The sequence below is a fragment of the Anolis sagrei genome, chromosome Y (genome assembly GCF_037176765.1).
Source record: "Anolis sagrei isolate rAnoSag1 chromosome Y, rAnoSag1.mat, whole genome shotgun sequence".
Classification (NCBI taxonomy): domain Eukaryota; kingdom Metazoa; phylum Chordata; class Lepidosauria; order Squamata; family Dactyloidae; genus Anolis; species Anolis sagrei.
In genome coordinates this window covers 37,156,611-37,168,198 of record NC_090035.1, presented here as the reverse complement: position 1 = coordinate 37,168,198, position 11,588 = coordinate 37,156,611, and the positions used below count along the sequence as shown (strand labels likewise).

At 44.8% G+C, this 11,588-nt stretch overlaps 1 pseudogene; it reads left to right on the top strand.

Annotated features, from left to right (window-relative positions):
* Nucleotides 1–465: 465 nt before the first annotated feature.
* The window catches only part of LOC137095596 (mesoderm induction early response protein 2-like), a 118,916-nt pseudogene continuing 107,793 nt past the window's right edge, over nucleotides 466–11,588 (top strand).

Genomic DNA, 11,588 nt, shown 5'->3' with positions numbered 1-11,588 from the left:
TACATCCTGTGGTGTCTGCCATTAGAAGCCTTCAGTGCGGCTTGAAATTGTGAAAAGATACCACAGAGTGCTGCTGCTGATGTTGATCTGCAGCCACTGTGACACAATGTGATCAGCTTTTCCCATGTAATGGGAAAAGGGAATAGGGGATGAGGTAGTTATTAGGGTTGTTCATGTCCAGCCAGAAAAAATAGGAAATCGGAATAAAGTCGTAATTAATACCCTTTTGAAGCGATTTTGACATGATTTGGCAACCCGGAAGTATCTTTGCCATTTCGAAGCCACCGTCGCCATCTTTATTACGACTTCAGGAAGTGATTCAGAAATGAGGCAACAGGTGGTTTGGATTCTGGGATGCTTGCCTCCAGCCAATGAGGAGAAACCATGTGTGGAGGGGCGGTGTTTCTGCAGGGCAGCCATTGCCCTTTAAAAGGGGCCACACGTGCCTTGTGCCTTCAGTGCGAGATGGGACGCGAAGAGGAGAGTTTAGGAGAGGAGAGGGTCTGCTACAGGTACAGTCTGCTTGGGTGGCAAGGTGCCACGCCACTGCTCAGTAGCAGCAGGGTTGGGAAGGGAAGACACAAGACAGGGTTGAGAAGAAAGAAAGAAGGGTTTGAAGAAAGACAGGGAAAGAAAGAAAGGGTTGGAAGAAAGGTGCCCTGGTTTCTCTGTCTGGGGGTTATGGTTCTTTTTCAAAGGAAAAATCTCATCTATTTTTTTCTTAGGGAAAGACAAAGACAGTTTGGTGGCCCCTTTGCCTGCCTTTGTGTTGTATTTTTACCTTTATTTAATTTTGCCTTTTGGAAACTAGAAATGAGGTTTTACCTTGTACCTTGGGGAAAGTACAAATCAAAAAATCTTATCTAATCCTTGCCCAAATACACCACTAGAGTTTCCTCACCCCATTGTCTTTCTACCTATGTGTTGTTGAAGTTGTACCTCTGGGGAAATAAAACAGTTTGGTCCTCGTGCCATTCCCTCTAGCTGGGCTCATCTTTGTGTTGTACCTTTTTCCTTGGGGAAAGACAAAGACACCACTACAGATTGGTGGACCCTTAGTCTGATTTAGTGTTGTATTTTCACCTCCTTGTCTTTCTGCCTATGTGTTGTTGAAGTTGTAACACTGGGGAAATACACATCCAAAAATGAAACAGTTTGGTCCTTGTGCCATTGCTCCAGGCTGGGCTCCCATTGTATTGTTCAAACTACTAATCTCACCTAATGTAATTTACTCAAACCCTTGGAAAAACTCAACCCCAGAGCTTTTCCCTCAAATCATTGCCTTGTCTGGCCTCCTTGTGTGTTGTACCTTTGGAAAACTACTCATCTCACCTAATCTAAGTTCATCAAATCCTTGGAAAAACTCACCGCCAGAGCTTTTCCCTTAAGCCATTGCCTTGTCTGGCCTCCCCTTATGTTGTACCTTTGGAAAACAACTCATCTCACCTAATTTAATCTAATCCTTGGAAAGACTCACCACCACAGTTTTTCCATCAAGCCATTGCCTTGTAAGGCCTCCCCTTGTGTTGTACCTTTGGGAAACTACTCATTTAACCTAATCTAACCTAATCAAATTCATGAAAAAACTCACCACCAGAGATTTTCCCTCAAGCCATTGATTTGTCTGGCTTCCCTTTGTGTTGTACCTTTGAGAAACTACACATCTCACCTAATCTAAACTTATATAATCCTTGGAAAAAGTCGCCGCCACAGGTTTTTACTAAAGCCATTGCCTTGTCTGGCCTCCCCTTGTGTTGTACCTTTGGAAAAGTACTACTCCCACCTAATCAAAGCTAATAATCTAAACAAATCTTTGGAAAAACTGTTCGCCAGAGCTTTTTCCTCAAGCCATTGCCTTGTCTGGCCTACACTTGTGTTGTACCTTTGGGAAACCACTCATCTCACCTAATAAAGGCTAATATAATCTAATCAAATCCTTGGAAAAACTTAACGGCAGAGGTTTTTCCTCAAGCTATTGCCTTGTCTGGCCTCCCCCTGTGTTGTTCCTTTGGGAAACTATTCATCCCACCTAATCTAATCTAATCCTTGGAAAAACTCGCTGCCAGAGATTTTTCCTCAAGCCATTGCCTTGTCTGGACTACCCTTGTGTTGTACCTTTGGGAAACTACTCATCTCACCTAATCTAATCTAATCAAATCCTTGGAAAAACTCAACACCAAAGATTTTATTTATTTATTTATTTCGTGTACTTCTACCCCGCCCTTCTCAACCCCCGAGGGGGGACTCAGTGTGGCTTACAAAAAGGCACAATTCGATGCCTACACAGTAATACAGATAAAATATAGACTGCAATTAAAACAGTTATAACAATTAAAACAATCAATATATATCACAGTCAATAAAAACCAATCTTATGCTCAGCGTTTGCAACTCAGAGTCGATAATTTCATCCCACATTTTCCATTCCTATCAGTTGTCGTTGTCCTTTATTTATCTGCCAGATTGCTCAAGCCATTGCCTTGTCTGGCCTCCCCTTGTTTTACATCTTTTGGAAACTACTCATCTCACCTATCAAAGCTAATAATGGAATGAATGTTTAAATGCATGTAGAAGAGCAGAAGAAACAGGTCTGAAGAAGAATCAACAGAGTATTGAAGGAACTAGTGGAAGTCATTTCCAAACCATTGGCAATCATTTTTGAAAGTTCTTGGAGAACAGGAGAAGTTCCAGCAGATTGGAGGAGCAATGTGGTCCCAATCTTCAAGAAGGGAAAAAAGGATGACCCAAACAATTACCGTCCGGTCAGCCTCACGTTGATATCAGGCAAGATTCTGGAAAAGATTATCAAGGAAGTGGTCTGCAAGCACTTAGAAACAAATGCGGTCATCGCTAATAGTCAACATGGATTTATCAAAAACAAGTCATGCCAGACTAATCTGATCTCTTTTTTCGATAGAGTTACAAGCTGGATAGATGCAGGGAATGCTGTGGATGTAGCGTAACTGGATTTCAGTAAGGTCTTTGACAAGGTCCCCCATGACCTTCTTGCAAACAAACTAGTCCAGTGTGGGCTAGGCAAAACTAAGGTGAAGTGGATCTGTAACTGGTTAAATGGACGAACCCAGAGGGTGCTCACCAATGCTTCCTCTTCATCTTCGAAAGAAGTGACAAACTGAGTGCCGCAGGGCTCTGTCCTGGGCCCGGTCCTGTTCTTTATTAATTACTTGGATGAAAGGTTAGAAGGCAAGGTTGCAGATGACACCAAATTGAGAGGGATAGCCAATACTCCAGAGGACAGGAGCAGAATTCAAAATGATCTTGACAGATTAGGCCAAAACTAACAAAATGAAGTACAACAGTGAAAAATGCAAGATACTCCACTTAGGCAGAAAAAACTAAATGCAAAGATACAGAATGGGGGACAATGCCTGGCTCGAGGGCAGTACGTGTGAAAACCGCTGTTGTAAACCGCTCCGAGCCAAATTGGGAGTAGCGGTATACAAGTCAAATAAATAAATAAATAGATAGATAGATCTTGGAGTCCTCATGGACAACGTTAAACATGAACCAACAATGTGATGTGGCAGCAAAAAAAGCCAATGGGATTTTGACCTGCATCAATAGGAGCATAGTATTTAGATCTAGGGAAGTAATGCTACCCCCCTATTCTGCTTTGGTTAGATCACACCTGGAATATTGTGTCCAATTCGGGGCACCACAATTCAAGACAGATATTGACAAGCTGAAATGTGTCCAGAGGAGGGCGACTAAAATGATCAAGGGTCTGGAGAACAAGCCCTATGAGGAGCGGCTGGGCATGTTTAGCCTGAAGAAGATAAGGCTGAGAGGAGATATGATAGCCATGCATAAATATGTGAGAGGAAGCCACATGGAGGAAGGAGCAAGCTTGTTTTCTGCTTCCTTGGAGACTAGGATGCGGAACAATGGCTACAAACTACAAGAGAGGAGATTCCATCTGAACATCAGGAAGAACTTCCTGACTGTGAGAGCCATTCAGCAGTGGAACTCTCTGCCACTGAGTGTGGTGAGTGTGGTGAGTGTGGTGAGTGTGGTGAGGCTCCTACTTTGGAAGCTTTTAAACAGAGGCTGGATGGCCATCTGTCAGGGGTGATTTGAATGCAATATTCCTGCTTCTTGGCAGTGGGTTGGACTGGATGGCCCATGAGGTCTCTTCCAACTTGATTCTATGATTCTATGGAGTTTGCGCAGAGCATGATATGGGTTGGACTTGGCAGTCAAAGCGAGAAGTCAATAAGGCATAGCTGAATGACAATGAACAATAAGGTGTGCAACCAAGCATGTAAGGAGTGTAAGGCGTGTGCAGGAAGTACACCATAAATCATATGGCCTGGAATGTAGATGTTCTGAACTTGAAAAGAACAGGACTTAAAGGGAATAGTGTAAGGACCCAGTTTCCAGGGCCTTGGTTTTGGTGCCAGGAACCAGGGTTCTGACGTAGGACAGTGATAATACACTTGCAGCTGCTGACCCTGAAAGAAAACGGCCAGCGGTTTGGTAGGGAAATTATGCGGGGTTTTGTGCTTGGCGGGAAATACATTTTCAAGTAAGGGGGAGTGTATATAAGGAGCAATCTCGGCTTTTTGTATGTCCATGTTTCCAGCAGTAAAGTTTCTCTTTGATACCAGAGCATGGTTCTGCGTTTTCATTGGAAGCAACCACTGTGAGCTGACATCTAAGCTGAGATTGCTTGGCGCCAGTTGGTCACTCCTTATATACACTCCCCCTTAGTTGAAAATGTATTTCTTAGAAGGGAGCGGCACCCCTTTTGAGATGTAGACTGATCATAAAAACCTGCAATACATCATAAAAACCTGCAATACATCAGATCACCCCATAAGTTATAGGAGAAACAGGTCAGATGGTCGCAATTCTTCAGTCGTTTCAACTTCAAGCTCAGGTTTTTTAAAGGGAAAGATAATGTGCTGGCAGATGCTTGTTCCAGATGTCCCAACACAGGGGGGGACGGACAAGAGCATGAACAAGGTAGCCACAGGAAAGCCGATGGGGCTCTTGCAAAAGGTGGTGGAACCCACAAGACCCCAGTGTTGTATCGCGATGGATTTTGCTGCCAGTCTGCCCTCAGCAGAAAACTAGCTGAACTATATATAAAGCATGTGTATTGGTTACATGGGTGCCCGGATCAAGTGATCAGTGATTGTGGAGTTCAATTCACTGCCAGGTTTTGGGGAAGATTCATGCAGTTGTTAGGAGCAGAGAAGAATTTGAGTTCCATTTTCCACCCAATGATGAACGGGGGGGGGGGGGGGGTCAAGAGTACACAGCAGACATTAGGACATTTCTTGAGGACATATTCTAATTACTGACAAAATGATTGGTCGGAGCTGTTGCCATTTGCTGAGATGGCTTTCAACAGGGCTACACATTCAGCTACAGGACAGTCTCCTTTTGAAATAATATGCGGCCAGGAGGTAGCTCCTTTGCTGCGGCTGCCAAAATGTAAGGAGGAGGAGGGGGGGCAGTGATGAAGAATGGCCAGACAAGATAAAGGCGGGTTGGAAAGGGGTGGTGAAGGCGTTACAGGAGGCACAAAAGAAATACAAGCTGTTTGCAGACTGCAAGCGTAGAGAGGGGGAGGATTTGAAGGAAAGAGACTTAGTCTGGCTAAGTACAAAAAACCTCAAGTTAGAATTCTCTTTGAAGTCACTGCGTTATATAGGGCATTTCAGGGTTTCCAACTGGGTCAATGAAGTCACATATAAATTACTGTTGCCCAAGGATTTGGGGAAGGTACACCCTGTGTTCCACTGTAGCCTGCTGAAAAAATATCAAGGGTCTTTGGACAAAGAAGGGCTACGGATGTGATTGATGTTTTCTTTCCAGGGAGAAGAGGAAGAGGAAATCATGTCAGGACCCAGTTTCCAGGGCCAGGGTTCTGATGTAGGACACTGAAAGAAAACAGCCAGCAGTTTGGCGGGGAAATACACGGGGTTTTGTGCTTGGCGGGAAATACATTGACGCCGAGCTATCTCGGCTTTTTGCATGTCCATGTTTCCAGCAGTAAAGTTTATCTTTGATACCAGAGCGTGGTCCTGTGTTTTCATTAGGAGCTACCACTGTGAGCTGACAGACAGAACAGCATGATTATTAAAAAGAAGAAAAATTGATTTTGGCCTATAAATACAGGGGACCCAAGAACATGGACGCTTCCTGATCTGCAGCATGGGAGCATCCGCGCCTCCTCGGAAAAAACTGATCATCTTCACCGGAGGAGGCCTGTGTGTATGTGTGTATGCACGAGAGTTCTCCCTTGATGTGAATCTGTAATTATTGTATTTCAATAAATGTTACATGAATAGTGTTAAAACCAAATTTGGTCTCTAAAGTGTCTCATTGGTCTAAACTGCCTTACTATTCCTTGAACACTCTGCATAAAATAACAGGAACCTCTTGGGTTCATAATACACTCTGCCATTCTCTGCAGGTGCACTGTCTACCGGGTAGATATAAAATCCCGCCGGAGCAGCCTCAATTTACCATGCCAGGCAAGTTATTGAGAATTCGAGTTTTTGGTTACAAGTGGCTTAGAGGGATTACAATGTATAAATCTGAGGGTCATGGCCACTATAGTCCCATATGGCTCAGGTCCAGGAATGGAGAATGCATGGTAAGACCCATAATTCAATCCATACTTATACTTACAAACGAAACAAAATCATCATAGCAGGACTCATGCTCCTGACAATTATCTGATGGCGAATGGCTTATCCCTGAATATAATACACTTTCTGGCAGTGAAGGATTTGAAACCAAAGTTGGGCAGTTGCTTGTTGCATAGCTTTAGCTCTCAATTCCCACCCCATGGATCATTGCTCTAGCTGAACCTTTTCCTACCTGACCCTTCTTTCTTTTCCTCATATTCTACCTCGGTTTCCTCTTATATTTTAACCCATATTTCACCCCTCATTCCTAGCTGCTCCTTATATTTTTCCTCAGTCCTTTCCCCCCTCATATTCTACCTCATGTTTTGATTCATAATTTGCCTCCTTTCCCACCTGTCTTCTATATTTAACCTCCTCCCAGGCCCGTAGCCAGGATTTGGTTTTGGGGGGGGGGGGATGTTTGGTTTGGGGGGGGGGGCTGAGTCTGAGTGAAAGAGGGTCTACCCTAGCAAACCTTTTGTATCATTACCCCAATACCCCCATGCATATGGGATATACTGAGTATAGTGATCAGATCATGATATGAATAAACATAGCAGTTTAAATAATGCACCAGTAAGGCTTTCTCATGGACCACCATCAGAATTTCAGGGGCGGGGGGCTGAAGCCCCCAAGCCCCCCCCCCCCCCCGGCTACATGCCTGCCTCCTTCCTTTCCCTCATATCCCCTCTATTTTTCCCTAATATTTCACCCCTTTCCCCACTTGCCTCCTATATTTAACCTGTCTCTTTTCCTTCACATTTTACCTCAGTCGCCTCCTATATTGCCTTTTACCCCACCTGCCCTTTACATTTTACTTCAGTCTCCTTTCCCCTCATATTCTACTTCAGATCCCTCATATTTTATCTGTTTTCCTGTTTGCTCCCTATATTTTACCTCAGTCCCCCTTTCCCACCTGCCTATTCTCTCATATATTACCTTCTTTCCCACCTGTCCTTTCTTTCTTTCCCTCATATTCTATCCCATTTCCTTCTTCTTTTAACTCATATTTCACCTTTTCCCCTCCCGCCTCCTACATTTTACCTGAATCCCCTTTCACCTCATATTCCACCTCAGTTTCCTCCTATTTGAAATCCTCTGTTGCCTCTGCCCCTCCTGTCCCTTCCTTCCACCTCCCACAGGCCTTCCCCTCCTTGTCTCTCCTCCCTCCTCCTCTCGCGCCCCCTTCGCACAGAGCAGCCAATCAGCAAGCCACTCCACATCCGGGGCTCCTTCGTGCCCCCTCCCCTTCCCCACGGCCATTCGCACTGGGCTATGGCGGAAGTGAGTGTGTAGCCAGAGTGTCAATGGAGGGGTTCCCCTTCCCTATGGGAAAGAAACAAAAAGTCGGGGCTTCTTTTTAAGAAGAAGGCCTGGAATTGATGGAAGGAAGTTGGGGGTCTTTGGAAGGGGGCGAGCGACACCGATGTGGGTTTTCCTCAAACAGGTGGAGCTTCTTTGTGAGAGACCGGAAGTGGGGCCCTTGGGTGACTTTGGGTGGCTTCTGTAAGACCTGACCGTGGGCTGCCAGTTGGGGGGCTTTGGGGGGATAGATTTCCTTGATTGGAGCCCCCCGCCCTACTTACAAAGTGTTTCTCTTTTTTTGGGGAGGGGGATTACAATGTGGACAACTTGCTTTGCTTATTGGTGTTTCGTGAAAATATAGGGCTACGGAATCCAAAAAGGGGGGTGGGGTGGAATCGTGTTGGCTTGTTATTAGTTAGTCAGTGGTTTCGTATTGGTTTTTTAATACCTGCTTTATATACCTACATGGCGATGCCCATGTCTGTCGCAAACATTAGAAATATTCTGTATTTAGTTTCAGATTAGCACATAAGGATATGGGTAAACTACAATCCCCTTCATCCCCTGCCATTGCCCCCCCCCCCGCAAACTGCATTGGTAGCTAAAGTTGGTCATGATGGATTTGTGTGCGTGGTTTGATCCAGATCCATCATCAATGGAGTTCACACTTTCTCCCGTATAGCAATCTCTGCAACCTCTCTCACAGAAGTGAACAACATTAAAATCCTATCTGTGGAACTTGATAACTACAGTATATCATAACTCTGTAGGGAGCCCCCGGTGGCGCAGTGGGTTAAACCCCTGTGCCGGCAGGACTGAAGACTGACAGATCGCAAGTTTGAATCTGGGGAGAGGTGGATGAACTCCCTTTATCAGCTCCAGCTCCTCATGCGGAGACATGATAGAAGCCTCCCACAAGGATGACAAAAAACAAACAAACATCAAATCATCCTGGTGCCCCCTGGGCAATGTTCTTGCAGACAGCCAATTCTCTCACACCAGAAGTGACTTGCAGTTTCTCAAGTAGCTTCTGACACGACAAATAAAAAAAATCACTCTATAAACCACCTGGGGTTGATTTCTATTTTACACCCCCAACCATTTGCCACAACCATCAAGCCCATTTTATTGTGGGAGATTTCTATAGCCATAGCTGTATCTGGGGCTATGATGAAGATTATAGGAATGGCGAAGCAGTTCTAATGTAGGCCGACAATAGTAAAATGAGCCTCCTCCATGACAGTAAATTACCACCATCATTTAATAGTGACCGATGGAAGCTTGGTTATAACCCTGATTTGATTTTTGTGACAGCATAGTCCATGGCATTAAAAGAGTATTAAACCCAATACCTAATACTCAACACAGATCAATATGCTGCCAAACATATGCAACTGTAAGACCACAAAATGTCCCTTTCTTCAGAAGATATAATTTCAATAAAGCTAACGGGACAAAGTTTACAGCACCTGGCCTAGATGACTTTGTGATGCAGCAAATCAAACACTTGGGCCGCAAAGATGAAAACTGACTTTTGAAATTTTACAATCAATGCTTGGCACACACAGATTCCCAGATTATGGAGGAAAACTAAGATCATTGCCATTTTAAAACCTGGTAAAGACACCTCCAATGCCAGGAATTACTGGCCTATCTTACCCCTATGTCATCTATATAAAGTATATGGGAGGATACTACTAAATCAATTAGGACCTGTAATTGAACCCCAGCTTACTGCACAACAAGTAGGTTTCAGACCAGGGAAAAACTGTACAGCCCAAATTCTTAATCTGACCAAGTACATTGAGGGAGGATATGAGAAAGGTTGTATTACTGGACCAGGTTTTGTTGACCTTACAGCAGCCTATGACACAGTGCAACATAGGAAAATGCTGCAGAAAGTCTACCATATTACCCGAGACTATGATTTCACAAAAGCTTCCTAGACTCTCCTAGAAAACCGTAGCTTCTATGTGGAGTTTCAGGGCAGGAAAAGTAGATGGAAGAGGAAAAGGATTGGTTTACTCCAAGGCAGCATTCTTGCAGTGACCTTGTTAAATACAGTATCTTTACTAATGATCAGACACAACCACCACTCACAAAGAGCTTTATATATGCTGATGACCTTGGCCTAACAACACAAGCAAAAGACTTTGAAACAGTTGAAATCCAACTTATTAATGCCCTGAAAGAGCTGTCCAGCTACTCCAAAGATAACCACCTGAAGCCAAAACACAAGTATGTGCTTTCCATCTACGCAACCGTGAAGCCAACAGAAAATTGAAAGTCACCTGGGAAGGTCAAGAACTTGAACATTGTTCCCATCCTAAATATCTCGGTGTCACCTTAGATCGAACACTAGCATATAGGAAACACTGCTTTAGCATCAAGCACAAAGTAGCTGCACGCGATAACATCCTGTGAAAACTTAGTGGCAGCACATGGGGTGCAGACCCAAAATTAATAAGAACATCAGACCTAGCTTTATTATTATTATTATTATTATTATTATTATTATTATTATTATTATTTGTACCCCGCTAGCATCTCCCGAAGGACTCGATGCGGCTTACATAGGCCAAGGCCTCGAAACACAATACAACAATACAATACCTAGAGCAAATTAAAAACAGTTAAGCAGAATAAACAACAGCAATAACAATACATCGAGACATCAAGACACTATAAAACTGGGCCAGGCCAGAGTAATGGGTACAAGATTAAAAGTGCTGATGTGGCAGGAGGTATGTAGGATTATAAGGTAAGTGCAGTGTGCAGTGTGCACACTGCACTTAGTTCTACTAAAGTGCTTCTAGGACTTGGTATTGGGGGTTCCTAATCTGAAAAGGCACATCGGAACAGCCAGGTCTTCAAATTCTTTCTGAAGACTGCCAGTGAAGGGGCCTGTCTAAGATCTTTTGGGAGGGCGTTCCAGAGTCGGGGGGCCACCACAGAAAAGGCCCTGTCTTGAGTCCCCACCAAGTGCGCTTGCGACGCAGGCGGGATCACGAGCAGGGCCTCTCCAGATGACTGGAGTGAACGTGTGGGTTCGTAGATGGAGATGCGGTCACGCAGGTAGGGTGGTCCCAAACCGTTCAGGGCTTTGTAGGTAAGCACCTGCACCCTAAATTGGGCTTGGAAAATAAACGGCAGCCAGTGGAGCTCCTTGAACGGGAGGGTTGACCTCTCTCTGTAATGAGCCCCGGTTAACAGCCTGGCTCCTGCCCGTTGGACCAGTTGGAATTTCCGAGCCATTTTCAAGGGCAGCCCTATGTAGAGCGCATTGCAGTAGTCTAATCTAGAGGTGACCAAGGCATGGACCACCCCGGCCAGATCAGCCTTCGCGAGGTACGGTCGCAGTTGGCGCACAAGTCTCAATTGTGCAAAAGCCCTCCTGGACACCACCGACGCCTGAGCCTCAAGCGTGAGCGATGAGTCCAAGAGGACTCCCAAACTGCGGACCTGTGCTTTCAAGGGGAGTGTAACCCCGTCTAGCACAGGTTGCCACCATATACCCCGATCCAGTTTGCGATCGACCAGGAGGACCTCTATCTTGTCGGGATTGATCTTCAGCTTGTTCTTCCTCATCCAGATAGACACAGCGGCCAGGCACTCATCCAG